At 45.7% G+C, this 13,165-nt stretch overlaps 1 protein-coding gene across 22 annotated transcripts in view; it reads left to right on the top strand.

The window, feature by feature from the left end:
• Positions 1-13,165, top strand: part of FARS2 (phenylalanyl-tRNA synthetase 2, mitochondrial) — a 495,105-nt gene that overhangs the window by 274,269 nt on the left and 207,671 nt on the right. The gene's annotated exons all lie outside the window — the stretch shown is intronic.

Below are 13,165 nucleotides of genomic sequence, written 5' to 3'. Positions count from 1 at the left end.
TTTCATAATATACATTTTCCATAAAGTTTTTGAAAACCCCTTGTATGTTTATAAGGGCTATTGGTCTGTGGTTTTCTTGCAGTGCTAACTTTAGTTTTAATTTACCTTTTTCATTTTCATGCTATAACCTCTGACAGACTAGGTATTTCTGCCTGGGATTCCCTTTCTTGTTTATAAATGAGCCAACAACAGACTGCTGCTTATTTCTATAGTGAGAGTTAACAAGACAGAACTACGTAAGGAGATAAGGAGATGGAGAAAGGAGAACAGTGATATGTTGATGCTGTAACACTTTTAATTCTCATTCTTGGTTCCCTGTACAGCAAAAGTCAAATATTATATTTCATCCTTGAAAAACTTGTATGTTTGGGCTTCTGTGTGTAGTCTGGTTTGAATTATATTCTGAAGCAAGAACTTTACTCAGTATCCAAATAAAAATTTTTAGATTTATATATTTATCATTTGAAAGGTAGAATGACAGAGAGAGGGGCACCCACCCACCCATTCATCCACACACACACACACATACAGAGAGAGAGAGAGAAATCTTCCATCTGCTCATTCACTCCTCAAATGGCCGCAGTGGCCAAGTCTGGGCCAGGCTGAAGCCAGGAGCCTGGAACTCTGTCTAGGTCTTCCATGTGTGTGGCAGGGGTGCGAAGACTTGGGTCATCTTGTACTGCTTTCCCCAGGACATTAAAAGACAGCCGGATTGGAAGCGGAGTAACTGGACTCACGCTGGTGTTCCTGTGGGAGGTGCCAGCATTGCAGGCTGTGGCCTAACCTGCTGGTCTTCGGGAGTTTTAACGGTGAAAGCACTCCAGTCCCTGGCGGCCTTCGTGAGCATTCCTCATTGCCTTCTGTCCCGTGTGTTCTGTTGGATCGCAGATGCTCCTCTGCAGTCACGTCTGTACTCTGGTGTCTCTAGTTCACTGGAACCCTCCAGTTTTAGAAGGAGGGGGATAAATAGTGCCTTAAAACCCTGTCAGCCCTGAGTACCTATCAACAAGTTACAGCTGAGGAGTGCCAGTGGCCTGGAAATTATACCTGCCCTAGCTGACAGTATCTTTAGTGTCTCTTTATGTATGTCTCACCTTCTTCCATAAAGAGTTTGCAGTGCCTTGTAAAAGTCCATACAAGAGGGTAAAATGAGTAGTTGACATAATCAGGGCCAAGAGGAAATGAGGCTGAAGAGATCAAGGAGGGAAGGCGTCACACAGAGAAGCCCACCCTGAATACTTGTGTCGTCGTAAAGGGGCCCTGCAGGTCTGGTGCTGAGCCTGCACGGGGCCAGAGTGAGAAGCCAGTCATGGTCAACCAGGTAACGCACAGCGCCGCTGCGGTTGAAAACAGGCCAGCTGTTCAGGAGGAAGGCTTTTCTGTTCTCAGGACCCAGAGGCATTTTCCTGGCCCTGAGATCAGGTGATTTCTGGAAGCCTCCTAAAGAAGACTGTGATGTAGTGACCAGCCGCTTAATAGGAGTGCCCAGTGTTGTCTTAACAATTTCAAGGGCAAAGTGGCACAGCGGGTTAAGCCACTCCCTGGAAGCCAGCACCCCGTATCAGAGTGCTGGGTTAAGTTCTGACTGCCTGTTTCTGATCCACTCCCTGCTTTTGTGCCTGGGAAAGCAGTGGAAGGTGGCCCAAGTGCTTGAGCCCCTGCCACTCAACTTAGCGACCTGGATGCAGTTCCCGGCTCCTCCTGGCTTCTGCCAGGTCCAGCCCTGGCTGTTGAAGCCATCTGGGGAGTGAACCAGCAGATGCAGGGTCTCTCTCTGCATGTTCCTCCCCTCTCTCTGTAGCTCTGCCTTTTAAATAAATAAATCTTTTAAAAAAATCATATGCCAGTGGAACCACACAGGCTTGCAATTCAGAAGACGCAAACCTAGATGGGACTACCACCAAGTGTTTCAATGATGAAGTCTTGTACAGCTCAGCAATGGTCACCATATCCTCTTTTGACAACCCTCCTTGGTAATTGATTGTCACAAGAAAGCAATCATTTGATCAAATGATGGTGAGAATCAAAGGTTGTGGGGTGTAGCAGGCTGTTCTGCTGAATGTCTATTCCGTAAGCCTGGACACGCAGGTGGCTGGGACGTCAGGCCTTGGCAGGGCAGCGCTGGGCCCTCTGAGCTGGAGCCAGGGTCCTGTCTTCCGAAGAGTCTCAGATGTCGCTGTTGACGGCCAGGTGGAACTGAGGCCTCTGAATCACGCGTCGCCACAGCACAGCCGTCAGCACCGTGGTGTCGTCCTGCCAGTCACCCACGTGGGCCACTGAGCATTCCCGGCAGTGTAGCTCTCTGGTGAGCCTTTTAAGGAAAGTAATGGGAATTGTATGTTTGGCTCACCCACTGGCTTATCTGTTGAATGGAATTGTTGGATAATAACTTTAATGTTAGAATAACTGATGTGAATCTGTTCTCTGTGGCCATGATTTAATGGCAGGACAAACTGTGTACTGTGACCATTTTGAATGCCAAACTGATACCCTGTCGCCAGCTTTATTCCCAGAGTGCACCTCACCTCACCCAGGATGGCCTTTTGCAGGTGCAGATGAGGTTTCCAGTTAATGCTGCTCCCTTTGCTCATTCCTTTTAAGATTTATGTATTTATTTGAAAGCCAGAGTTAGAGAGAGAGAGAGAGAGAGAGAGAGAAAGAATCTTCTATCTGCTGGTTCACTCCCTAAATGGCTGCAACAGCCGGAGCTGGGCCAATCCAAAGCCAGGAGCCAGGAGCTTCCTCTGGGTCTCCCACGTGGGTGCAGGGGCCCAAGCACTTGGGCCATCTTCTACTGCTTTCCCAGGCCACAGCAGGGAGCTGGATCAGAAGTGGGGCAGCCAGGACTTGAACTGGAGCTCATGGGACGCCAGCACTACTAGCATTGGCTTCACTCACTGTGCCACAGTGCCAGCCCCCTCTGCTCACTCTTAACCTGTCCCAGCTGAGACGTGCAGTGGCCATCTCAGTGGAAGACACATGGTTCCTGCTTCCCTGACTCACGTTTCTCCTGAATGTGTGTGTGCGTCTGGCTCCCCAGGTCTTGTGTGTATCCCAGCGGCCTGGCTCATCTGTGAGAAGGTAGGAAATGGAGAATGGCACTATTTTTCCTTTTCTCTTACCTTTATGTATCAACTCTGACAAATATCCTTGTCCATAGATTTTTTTTTTTAATTTATTTTTGAAAGAAAGAAGGAGAGGGAGAGAGAGAGAAAATCTCCCATCCCCTGCTTCTCTCACAGATTGCTGGAATGGCCAGCACTGGGCCAGGCTGAAGCCAGGAGCTTCACATGGGTCTCCCATATGGGTGCAGGGGCCCAAGCACTTGGGTCATCTTCCACTGCTTTCCCAGACGATTAGCATGGAGCTGGTTCCAAAGTGGAGCCGTCGGGATGTGAACCGACGCCTGTAGGGAATGCTAGCTTTGCAGGCGGCGGCTTTACCCACTGCACCGGCCCGCAGAGACTCAGCTTTAACTGACGTATATTCCTTTTCATTGTGTTACTGTTCAGCGTTTTGCGATGGTGTACACCTCCTGTCTGTGAAGCTGGCATTGGATATCCAGCAAGCACTGGACCGAGCGTTCATCTTCTCTGTGCCTGCCCTGTCGTGTTCCCAACCCCTGACCACTCGCGTTGTGGGAACTCGGCTCTTCAGGACTCTGCCTGTTTTCATTTCCCACGTGCGCCACGCCCCCCCAGAGACCTCCTTGCTTCCCACGGTGGTGATCTTTAGCTGTGTGCTGTGAGATGACTCTCAGAGTGCGCCAATGGGAAATACTCGTTCTCCTCAGTAGTACAGGCTATGGCCACAGCCGTGCACCGAGAGTGACGTGCGGGACTGTTTTCTAGAAACTCTTAAATTAAAATGAGAGAGGGGCCCATGCATGCGATAGTTGCTAGTAGAAGTGCATGAGAGGCAAAGGTGAAGACAAATTTAATTCATCTCTGAGGATCAGAGGCAGAATCCCACAATAAGAATACTTTAGTCTACCCTCTAAGGGTAAGAGCAGCAAACTTTAGGAAGCTGGATGAACGTAAGTCAATACAAACCACAGTGAGGTTCCTCCTCACCCCAGTTGGAATGGCTGTCATCCAAAAATTAAAAAAAAAAAAAAATGTGGAGAAAAAGGTGCCCTAACACTGCTGGTAGGAATGTAAACTAGTACAACCATTATGGAACACAGTGTGGCAGTTCTTCAGAAATGTGAACATAGATCTACCATGTGACCCAGCCATCTCTCTCCTGGGAATTTACCCAAAGGAAATGACATCAGCATATGAAAGAATGTTTGTACCTCCATGTTTATGGCAACTCAGCTCACAGGCTTGATGTCCATCACCTGATGACTAGATAAAGGAAATGTGGTGTATATACACTATGGAACACTGCTCACCCTTTAAAAAGAATGAAATCCTGTCTCTTGCAGCAACATGGATGTAACTAGAGGCCATCATTCTTAGTGAAATAAGCCAGTCCCAAAAAAGAAAAATACCATGTTTTCTCTGATATGTGGTAGTTAACGTAGAATTTAAAGAAAAAAAAAACAACAACGTATAAGAATGAAACTGGCATCTTATGATTTGATTATTTTTTATAGCCCTTGTCTACATTCCTATGGAACAGTGGTCTTTCTACTATTTACTTTTTTACCAGTATGGTTAGTGCTGCATTAAGCAATTTGAAAGTACGTTATTGTAAAAATTAAAGAAAAAGGAAGAAAGGAAGGAGAAATGAGGAAGGGACGGAAGTATGGTTATCTTCTTAGAATTTATCAATGCGGCCGACGCCGCGGCTCACTAGGCTAATCCTAGTGGCCAGAGTGTTGCCAATAATTTTCTAGATAAATATACACATAGTAAAATATGTTACTTACATAGCAAAATAAAATAGTAAAACTTCTAATGTGTACTTATGCAATAAAAAATGTAAGTATGTGCTGTTGAGCCATGCATGAGAATCAAATAGACCAAAGTCTGAGCAGCGGTACTTCTGAGGAGGGCAGGAGGGAAGAACAGACACGTGGAGTAGCAGGGGCTTCGACTCTGCAATACTTTTCTTGTTTTTAAAAAGATATCTAAAACAGCTGGCGTTGTGGCTCACTAGGCTAATCCTCTGCCTTGCGGCGCCGGCACACCGGGTTCTAGTCCCGGTCAGGGCGCCGGATTCTGTCCCGGTTGCCCCTCTTCCAGGCCAGCTCTCTGCTGTGGCCCGGGAGTGCAGTGGAGGATGGCCCAAGTGCTTGGGCCCTGCACCCCATGGGAGACCAGGAGAAGCACCTGGCTCCTACCTTTGGATCAGTGCGGGGTGCCGGCCATTGGAGGGTGAACCAACGGCAAAGGAAGACCTTTCTCTCTGTCTCTCTCTCTCACTGTCCACTCTGCCTGTCCAAAAAAAAAAAAAAAAAATCTAAAACAAAGGAAAAATTCGTTTTTGTTGAAAACTTGCTTGTACATACGTGATGTTCATTGTATCCGTTTACCTTTATGTTTAAATATTGCATTATAAAGTACATAGAAGCAAAAAAAGATGTATTGCGAACGTATTACATTTCGAGGAGTGAACAATCTGAGGTGGTGGGGCAAGAGCCAGATCTGAAGAGCTTCTGGATTCCGTGTCTGGGGCTCATACTTTGTTTTCCCCAGTCTCATGATTCCCAGCCTATTGTCTACAGATTCCTAGGAGTCTACAAATGAGCTCGTACAGCATGCAATGGTTTGCTAAGGACATTTAGTTCTGTGAGGTTTAAAAAGAATTGTAAGCACAGTCTACATCATGTAAAATCTTTGCTACTCACAGTGTGGTCCTTGGAGTGGTACTGATCTACAGACTGTTTGTCCCAGTTCATGATGAGGTGACCACAAAAGCTGACAGTAAGCATGTAGAACCTCTTAGCGACTGGACTTGGTATTGTCTGCTATGAACGCAGCTGGAATAAACATCCCTTGGCCCGTCAGCTCACACTTGTTTCCACACGTTGGATAAATACCTAGAAATGGTGCTGCTACGTTATATGCTCAGAGTGTCTCCGTTGGCATCCTGGGTTGGTAATTTTTTGTCCTGTGTGCGTTATGTCTCATAGTATCCCTGACCTCTACTCACTAGGTGTCAGGACATTCTCCCCCCCAGTTTTGACGATCACATGTGTCTCCATTCATTGCTGACTGTTCCCTGAAGGCTAAAGGTGCTCGTGGTAAAGAACCCTTGGCATACTGGAACTACTGCTACTTTCCAAACCGGCTTTTTCATTTTGCATTCCCATAACTTATGAGTTCCAATTCTGATGTGTTTCCTAATTTTTATTCATTTCAATGTGTTTTCTAATTTCCTTTGTGATTACTTCTTTGACTCATGGATTATTTAGAAGTTTATTGTCGAATTTCCCAACATTTGGGAGGTTTTTCTAACTGTTGATTTCCTTCTTAGGTATTTCCATTCTGGATGTGGAAATATTTTAAATATTTCCTTTTGTTTTGTGCTCCAGAACATGGTCTCTGGTGGTGAGGATCCATGTGTACATGAAAAGAATGTGAATTCTGTTGCCGAGCGGATGGTTATGTGTGTGCTTTTACACGTGATAATGTTCTCAGCCTGTTCTGGGTTGGCATTTTTGTTTTCAAGTTCTTCACTGAAGACCAGTTCATCCATCCTATCGGTAGCATTCGTCTGAATGACTGCATCTCTATTTGTGCTAATGATTGCCTTGATGCCAGCTGATGGCCAAAGTTGCCTGCGTGTGACTCACAGTGGAAGCTTTTTCCACTTCTAGTCTCTTGGCTCCATGGCTGCTCAAGTTTAGATAGAGTGAATGGGGATCTGTGAGGCACCTGTAAACTTTGCATGTTTAGAAGATGTTAAGTACAAAACAAAACAAGGACCCTGTGTTAAATCCTGCTGACCGGAGGAGTCCTTCAGTGCCCCACACTGCACACACGTGTGCTGGCGCCAGTGTCCACAGTCACGTTTTAGAAGGCAGTCAGTGGTGGACTGTTCAAGGAGACAAAGGGTGACTTCTGGCTGTTTCTTGGAATAGTCCAGGTGAAACATGTTTAAGGCTCAAGCCTGCCATAATAACAGGACTTGAACGAAGAGGTAGTTTTGAGAGAAATTCGAGATACGGTTTAAAGGTCTGTGCCAGAAATGAGGTCATGTTAGTAAAATTTCACTCCTCTGATGATGCCATTCGCCAAGATGGAGAAGCAGGAGGGAAGAGCAATGATTGATTGGAAGAGGAAGGGCTGCCTTAGGATGGTTTGGTGTGTTCCCAGGATGCGCAGTGTTGTGAGTAAACTGGGTGGCGTGGCCTGTGAGCAGGTGCCTGGACAGCACAGCGTGTCTGGGGTGGTAGAGTATGGTGTGTTCTTATGTTAAGCTGTTACCTCCTCCTCTCCTCTCCGAGCTGTGATCTGCATCCTGTTTATGTCTGGGACATGAGAACCTGCGGCATAGTTAGCTTTAGTTTTGCCGTATGGGCGGTGTTTGCATGAAAAGCAAAACTCAGATAATGGAGCAAGTGTAACGTTCTGGTTATCTCTTGTCGAATGAGAAACCACTTCTTGGCAGAAGAGACGCTCTTTTATCCTGATTATTACTCTGTTGTTAGAAATGTGGACAGGACACATGGGAAGGTTTGCCTCTCATCCACAGTGCCCTGAACAACTGGGGTGACTCACACTGGGGCCCAGACCACTGTTGGGCCTTCTTCCCTCACGCTCCTGCCGACTCGGGCTGGGCGTCGCCGGGGCAGTCCGTGGAGTGTCAGCTATGGCTCCTCCACATTGCTGGGCCTTCCCCAGGCTGGTGGCTGAGTTCCAAGCACTGCAAGAAAACCAGGAGGTAGCTGTGGCTTCTGCTAGCAGCATCTCAAGTCACACGACATCATTTCCTCCACACGCTGTTGGCTGAAATAGGCCCCGCCCACCGAGCTGCAGAGTGAGGCCTGGTAAGGAATTTGCAGGTGTTTTTGGGAACTCCCCACAGATTATAACACTATTTTTCCATGCTTGGAGTTGTATTGTCTTTTATAGAAAAAGGCCAATACAGGCTGTGAGGAGGAGATAGGAATCTGTTTTTACTAGTCATAGGATTTTCCTGAAAGCTTGGAATCCGTGTGATTAAAGAGGAAGACTTTATATAACCTCTTAGAAATAATTAATTAATTAAATAGAAAAATAAATAGAAAAGTTGTGAAAATGTCTGTCATTCTGGTTTTTCTGGTCACCCTTTATATTGAAAGGTAAATGATATAGTCTCTGACCTATGTGCCCTATTTTCTCAATCCTCTTCTGCCCACCCACAAATTTAAAAAACAGGTGACTACTGCTTTTCATTTCTGGAATCTGTCAGAGACTTTTATAATAACACTTCATTGTATGGGTATAGCATAATTTATTTAACCAGTTCCCCATTGACAGACATGTGGTTTGCTTACTGTCTTGTTATTACAAGTAGTGCTCCAATGAAAAGCCATATGCATTCATAATTCCCTATAAGTAGAGCACTTTCTAGGCATTAAAGGGACAGATGGTATATGCATTTGTGATTTTGATAGCTGCTGCTGCATCGCATTCCTTAGGTCACCAGGTTAAAAGCCCACATGTGATCCCACCAGCAACGTACGAGAGTGCTTGTCCTCAGCTTTGCTGCCAGTATGTGATTAAATGTTTTTATTTTGGCCAATCTGATAAATGAAGTGCGGTAACTTGTTCACTTTGATCTTGCTTCTTTCTTAAGTAAATTTTTCCTTCATTTAAGGACTATTTTTCTTTCTTTGTGAATGGCCTCCTATTCTTTGCCTATTTTTAAAATTAAATTGTTGTGCCTTTTGTTACTCTAAGGGGCTCTTTATTACTCTTGTTTTTGCTTTAAAGGAAGTTTTTTTGGGGGGGGGGAGGAGGAAGCAAGTGAGGGATTGTGGGTAAAGGAAGCAAATAAAAGAATTACTAGACATCAGAAGAAATTACTGAAAGTCAGATATGCTGAGTCTGCTATTTGTTAAGATGTGGGGCTGAAGGTGGTTGGCTTTATCTAATGTATTTTGATAATAAAATCTGGAAGACCTAATGACTAAGGAGAAAACCTGAGTTACAAAGCAGCTTTAATATCCCAATCTACTTTTCCTGATGTGATTTTGTTTTTAATTTGGAAAAACTCTAGCTGTTCAAGACGATTTCTACAGTTGGTCAAAAGATACAAAGTTTTAGTTAGGAGAAATGAATTCGAGAAAATCTGTCTCACAACATAGTGATTATAATTAACACTGATATAATGGGTACTTGCTATTTGCTAAGAGAGTAAATTTTAAGCGTTCTCACCAGAAAAAAAAATTATAAACGTGTAAGATCATGGAGTGTATTAATTGGCTCAGTGTAGTCACTGCACCGTGTGTTCATGTATCAAAACATCGTGAATGACATCAATATATACATAATTCTTGTTTGTCAATTAAAAGTTGTTTTAGAACTGTCACTCATGGTAATTCCTTTTCTCTTTTCATATTTTTAAAAATTTCAATTGACCATAGTCATTGTACATATTAATGGGGCATATGTGACATTTTGATAATGGGCAGAATGTGTAATGATCACACCAGATTAATTGTTGTGCCTATCACTTCAAACATTTCTCAGTTCTTTCTGTAGGGACATGTGACATTCTTCCTACAGCTTTTGTTGGATCATTCTGCCTTGGCGAAGACTTGAAGGTACCCAAAATTAAAAAGATTTCTTCAAAAGCTCAGCTAAAATATGTAACTTATTCTAAAAATCACTATGTTTGAAAAACACACGGTTAATTATTGTAAGCCAGAGTCACCTTGCTGCGCTATGGAACATTAGGGATCATTCCTCCCACCTAGCTCACCCCGTACCTACTCACCACTGTAGGGATCATTCCTCCCACCTAGCTCACCCTGTACCTACTCACCACTGTAGGGGTCATTCCTCCCACCTAGCTCACCCCGTACCTACTCACCACTGTAGGGGTCATTCCTCCCACCTAGCTCACCCTGTACCTACTCACCACTGTAGGGGTCATTCCTCCCAGCTAGCTCACCCCGTACCTACTCACCACTGTAGGGGTCATTCCTCCCACCTAGCTCACCCCGTACCTACTCACCACTGTAGGGGTCATTCCTCTCACCTAGCTCACCCCGTACCTACTCACCACTGTAGGGGTCATTCCTCCCACCTAGCTCACCCCGTACCTACTCACCACTGTAGGGGTCATTCCTCCCACCTAGCTCACCCCGTACCTACTCACCACTGTAGGGGTCATTCCTCCCACCTAGCTCACCCCGTACCTACTCACCACTGTAGGGGTCATTCCTCCCACCTAGCTCACCCCGTACCTACTCACCACTGTAGGGGTCATTCCTCCCACCTAGCTCACCCCGTACCTACTCACCACTGTAGGGGTCATTCCTCCCACCTAGCTCACCCCGTACCTACTCACCACTGTAGGGGTCATTCCTCCCACCTAGCTCACCCCGTACCTACTCACCACTGTAGGGGTCATTCCTCTCACCTAGCTCACCCCGTTCCTACTCACCACTGTAGGGGTCATTCCTCCCACCTAGCTCACCCCATTCCTACTCACCACTGTAGGGGTCATTCCTCCCACCTAGCTCACCCCGTACCTACTCACCACTGTAGGGTTTATTCCTCCCACCTAGCTCACCCCGTACCTACTCACCACTGTGAGGGTTATTCCTCCTACCTAGCTCACCCTGTACCTACCCACCACCCTGTCTCCACGTTCCCACACCCTCCCTTCCTTCTAGCCTCTACTACCCACTGTGAATCTTCAAATTCCTATTTTGTTCTTATTTGTTAATTTTTAACCATCACTTGTGCCTATATTAAGGAGTAATATTATAGGAGATACTTATTTTATCATTGATATTTTATGTTTAGTAATCATTTATTTCTATAATTATTTTACCGATTATATTAAAATATATAGTTTGAATGATTCCTTAATTTTGCACACCTAGGTCATTTCCATGTTTTGGTTGTCAGTAATACTGCTCTGAAAATTTTCCTTCATTTATATATTTGCCTTACTGAATCGTTTTCTTAGAATAAGTTCTTGACAGAAACTGTAAGGACACAGTGGATGAGTATTTTCACATTTTTTTTTGAAAAGATTTATTTATGTATTTGAAAGGCAGAGTTACAGAGGAGTGGGAAAGAGAGAAATCTTCCATCTGCTGGTTCACTCTTCACATGGCTACAACCACGGGGCTGGGCCAGGCTCAGGCGAGGAGCCAGGAACCCCTGCAGGTCTCCCACATGGTTGGCAGGGGCCCCAGCTCTTGGGCCATCCTCCACTGCTTCCCCAGACACCTCTGGTGTTGCATACAGCAGTCTAATGGCTGAGCCACAGTGCCAGCTCCTTCCTGGATTTCTGTGTGTATTGCCCTGTTGCTTTCTAGATTGTTGTAAAGATTCATAGTGTCACTAGAAATAAGTGAGAATACCAGAGCCACATCTCTCTATTATTTTTTAGAAGCTTCTTTTAGTAGGTACGAATGGTTTTAGATATAAGGCAGTGTCTTGGTGTTGTATTAATGCTCGCGTCTGTAATGAGTCATCTGCCTTCCTTTGAGGTTTTTGTGCATCAGTGTGAGTTACTGCAAAACATTCTGCCTCGTTGTTTCAGGTGCTGCTTAGGCAGTGGGCCACTTGCTCAGGAGGTGCCAGTGCCGTGGGAACCCCGTTCATTCCTGTGGTTGGCTAGCCCGCTTTCCTCGTCCTCACCGGCACAGTTCACTGCTGCCCGAGGACACGCCTGGTCAACCGCTCACTCTCCCTAACCTGTGCCCTCCCTGCTACGTAGAAGCCGCTCACTGGCCGTCTCCATGATTTGCTTTTCGTGGTCGCATTCTGAGTAGTTTTTATCCATCACCCGGGAGCAGCTCCATGTCCTGGGAGGGCCGGCTGGAGCAGGTCCTCTGCAGGGCCTCAGCGCCCGGCCTCCCCTGTCCGTCTCCAGATTCCACTTCTCAGCCTTCCCGGGCCGTCCTCCGGCCCTGTGCTACTGAACAGAGAACTTCCCGCCACCTTCCATGTTTTGGATCCGGGTGGCTGGGTTAATTAGTTAAGCCGAGTGACAAATTAACTCGTACTTAGTTGCTTAAAGAAGCAGGGGTCCAGATTCAGACTGGCAGGGTCCCCCTGCTCAAGGCTGCCACAGGTTGAAGTCCAGGTGCCGGGGAGCCGTGTTCTCAGTCTGCCAGGCTGTTGGGCCGATTCATTCTTCACAACTCTAGGAGTGAGGTCCCCGTTTTCCTGTTGGTTGCCAGTGCCTCTCTCAGCTCCTCCAGGCTTGCAGGGGTCACAGCCACATGGGCCTCACAGCAGCTTCTTCACAGCCAGCCAGGGCCCTCTGCAGCCAGACAGGGGAGAGTCTAATCACAGGAGAGCAATGCTGTCCTTTCATGGGTCCCACCACGCTTGAAGTAGGAAATGTACCCAGGGCGTGGGAACGGGACATGGGCACCTGAGGCCATCTCAGCCTGCCCCGGGACCCTCCTCATCCTCTAGTGTCCCGGTGGAGTTCTCTGCGGCCATCAGCCCTTCTTTCCTCCCTACTGCAGTTTGTGTCTGCTTTCTGACCCTGTCTCACACGCAGAATAAACCCTGTGACTTGATGACATTGACCTGATCCAAACAGAACACTTGACCTTTGGAGCAAGTGGTGCTGGGTATGCATTTGCCATGGCCTGCCTGCAGTCTGTACATTGCTGGGGTAGCTCTCACTGAGAATAAACATCAGTGACATAAGCCAACATCAAAACAACAAAGATCACATGTTTTCTCTGATGTGTGGTAACTGATATACAGAGCACAAAATAGTAATATATATAAGCGAAATTGACATTTTGAGATTTGATTATTGTTTATAGCCCTTGTCTATAGTAACAGTGGTTTTTCTACTTCCTACTTGATGCATTCTTTATTAAGTGGTGCATTATGCTTGTAGTTATAAAGTAAATTGAAAATATATCATTATAAAAATTAAAAATAAGAAAAGGGTAGGGTGGGAAGTATCATTATGCTCTTAAAACTGTATGTGGGGAATTTGTTCCCATCATATAAATTTAAAAACCAAAAAGAATAAAAAAGTTAAAAACAAAAACCCTTTTTTAAAGAACCAGCATCAT

Source organism: Oryctolagus cuniculus, chromosome 5 (assembly GCF_051225735.1).
Source record: "Oryctolagus cuniculus isolate XC-2025 breed Fujian yellow rabbit chromosome 5, ASM5122573v1, whole genome shotgun sequence".
NCBI lineage: Eukaryota > Metazoa > Chordata > Mammalia > Lagomorpha > Leporidae > Oryctolagus > Oryctolagus cuniculus.
The sequence above is the reverse complement of the archived record's forward strand: the minus strand, read 5'-3'. Positions and strand labels throughout refer to the sequence as shown.